Here is a 3716-nt window from a genome sequence, read left to right on the forward strand (position 1 = left end):
ATGGGATTTATCCAAAGAATGCAAGAGTGGTTCTCCAAAGAAGTTATACTAATGTCCAATAAGCTCATATAAATATGCTCCACATCATTAGTCATTAGCAAAATGCAATTCAAAACCACAGTGATATGGAGAACAAAATTTAATATAAAGCATATGAAATTATTTTAAATGCAAAAGTAAGAAAATTAATCCCCCATGTTTTTGATAAATTTTATTCTAGTTACATTTCTTTTAGTTAACAAAAATGGGCAGAATGAAATATACTTTTTAATTTATATTTTAACTGAAAAATAGTTGATTATATATATAATTATTGGGTGAAGAGTTCACTATTAGGATTTGTGTACAATATATGATGATCAAATTAGCATTATTAGCATGTACATCATTACAAATCATAATTATTTTCATAACCATTACCCAATTTTAACCATAACCCCCTCCTCCTTCCCTTTTGCGACTTCCAGTAACCATAGATCACGTCTCTCCTTCTGAAAGTTCAATGTATTATTGTGGTTGCTTCTATCTTTCTTCCTTCTTTCCTTCCTTCCTTCCTTCCTCTTTCTTAGCTCCTACCTATAAGTGAGAACATGCAGTAGCTCTCTTTCTGTGACTGGCCTATTTGTCTTATATTTTTTTTTTCCATGTTCATCCATGTTGCTTTAAAAGGAAGAATTTCATTCTTTTTTATGACTGAGTAGTATTCCATTGTGTATATACACCACTTTTTCCTTATCCAGTCATCCGTTGATGGACATTTAGGTTGCTTCCATAGTTTGGCTATTGTGAATAGAGCAGTAATGGACATGGGAGTGCAGGTATCCCTTCCATGTGATGATTTCCATTCCTTTGCCTATATACCCAGAAGTACTTTCAATACTTTAGTTTCCTGATCTGGAACTGCTGGATAGTATGGTAGTTCTATCTATAGTTGTTTGAGAGGTACAGTTCTCATCCACAGTGTTTTCTATAATGGCTGTACTAATTTACATTCCCACAAACAGTGTGGAAGAGCTCCCCTTTCTCCACATCCACACCAGCATTTGTTATTTAAGTCTTTTTGATCAGAGTCAGTCTAACTTGGGTGAGGTGATATCTCAGTGTGTTTTTAACTTGCATTTCTCTGATGATTAGTGATGTGGAGCATGTTTTTTCATGTACCTGTTGCCCGTTTGTATGTCTTCCACTTCCCACATCCTATTTTGATGTTTATAATTTTAAAAAATGGCAGATAACGAGTGTTGGCAAGGAAGTGGGGGCCCAGTTGGAACACTGGTAGATTGCTGATGGGAATATAAAACTGTGTGGCCACCAAACTACACATAAAATTAACTATAACTAAGCTGTTCCATTCCCAGGTATATACCAAAAGAATTGAAAAGAGGAACTCAAAATAAATGTCTATGCCAGTTTTTACTGCAGAATTGTTCACAGTAGCCAAAAGGTAAGAAGAATCCATGTCCAACAAGAAATAAACAAACAAAATGTGTATATATATTTATACATACACACCTACCATGGAATATTATTCAGCCATGAAAAGCAATGAAGTTCTAATGCATGTTATAACACGGATGGTCCTTGAAAACACTATGCTAAGTAAAATAAACCAGACAGAAAGACATAAAAAATACAACACAAATATTGTATGATTTGACTTATATCTAAAATAGTCAAATATGCACAGACAAAAAGTACATTAGAATTATCAGGCACCAGGGGGAGGATGAAACAGGCAGTTACTGTTTAACAATTACATACTGTGTTCTAGGGATGATAAAAAGTTTTGGAAATATATAGGAGTGATGGTCACACAACATTGTGAGTGGAATTTCTGCCTGTGAATTATACATTTAAAAACAGCTAACAATGCAAATTTATTAAATGTAATTTACCACAGTAAATAAACATAAAAACACTAAAATTGTATCTATAGACCACTCACAAATAAAAACAAATGTTTTAAGAAATAAAATGCTTATATGACTATAAGAATTACGAAATACTTAGGAGTGAATAGGTAGACCAAAATACACAGGGTTACACTGCATTCAATGATTGGGGAAAAATTTTTAAATATGTCAATTCTTCCAAAATAATTTTATAATTTTATTCTATTTCCTCTCAAATACCAACCTGTTTACCACCATTGTCATCACCATCATCAGTATCTTCATCATCATTAACTTCAGACTGTGAAAAAAAAACATTTTAAAATTTACCTGAAATTACAAAGGGCCAAGAACAGCAAAATAGTATTTTTTGGGGAAAAACTTTTGAAGTTGTGTTCAACAAAACACTAAAAACCATGGCATATGAAATATTTAATTCACTCAAAGAATAACGATATATTCACTTAAAATGAACCTAAACTACCATGGACAATGTATATGAAAAAATTGAACACAGTTGGGATATAAATAAATAAATAAACAGATAAATAAATAAACAAATAAATAAATAAAGTATATAAATATATATTTCAATTACATTGAGTGAGAATGCAGGTTGGAGTTGATCAACCTCCTCAGTGTCTCTTTCACATCTTTGTTCCTAAGGCTGTAGATAAGGGGATTCAGCATGGGGATCATGACTATGAACAGCACAGTGGCCACTTTGACCAGGAGCCTTCGGCTTTCAGAATTGGGCACACAGTAGAGAATGAGCTTGACCCCGTGGAAAATGGTGATGGCAGTCAGGTGGGAGGCACAGGTGGAGAAGGCTTTTCTGAGTCCACCCGTGGAAGGCATCTTCATGATAGTGACAACTATGAAGACATAGGAGGTGAGGATGATCAGGAGGCTACAAGCCTCATTGAATGTAGAAATGACTAAACATGCCATCTGGCTGAAGTGTGTGTCAGAGCAGGATACAGAGAGGATGGCAGAGAACTCACAACCAAAGTGATCTATGATGTCATGTCCACAGTAGGATAGTTCCAAAAGAGAACATGTGAGTGTCAAGGAACCGAGTCCACCCCATGTGTAAGTTCCAGCTACCAGGAGAACACAGAGCTTAGGAGACATCGCAACTGTGTAGAGCAGGGGGTTACAAACAGCCGCAGACAGTCATAGGCCATCACTGCTAACATGAATATTTCAGCAATCACAAATGCACAGCTAAAGAAAAATTGTATTATGCATCCTGTGAAGGAGATAGTTCTGTCTTCCACAACTAAGATTTCTAGCAGTTTGGGTATAGACACACTGGAATAAAAAATATCCAAAAAGGATAGATGGCTGAGGAAAAAGTACATGGGTGTATGGAGTTTGGGGTTGATCCTCACGATCACAATCACGCCCCTGATCTTTATGACCACAACTATGCCCACGTTACCCACCAGAATGACTGTGTAGATGACGAAAAACACCAGGAAGAGGGGCATCTGGAGTCGTGGATATCCTGAGAATCCCAACAGGATGAATTTGTCCACAGAGCTCTTGTTTTTCTCATCTGTTACCATGGTCCTGTACTTAAGAGAGTGACAGAAAGAAAGAGACAGAGAGAGAGATAGAAGTAAATAAAAGAACAAAAAATAAGAAAAGAAAATCAACGTAAATAAAATTGAGCAACAGATGAGGAGGCCGGGTGGGAGGAACTCAGGAGAGGTGAGATGTGAAACAGGGAGGACGTATATTGTTAGTTTGTACTCTTTACAGTTCTGCCTCACCTTGAAATTTTAGCAACTTACAGTCTTTTATATTATGTGCTTTAAG

General features: G+C 35.8%; 1 pseudogene; it reads right to left on the minus strand.

The window, feature by feature from the left end:
- Positions 1-2486: 2486 nt before the first annotated feature.
- On the minus strand, positions 2487-3463 carry LOC103583688 (annotated as a pseudogene).
- Between the last annotated feature and the right edge of the window lie 253 nt (positions 3464-3716).

This window comes from Galeopterus variegatus, unplaced genomic scaffold (genome assembly GCF_000696425.1).
Source record: "Galeopterus variegatus unplaced genomic scaffold, G_variegatus-3.0.2 Scaffold25927, whole genome shotgun sequence".
Lineage (NCBI taxonomy): Eukaryota > Metazoa > Chordata > Mammalia > Dermoptera > Cynocephalidae > Galeopterus > Galeopterus variegatus.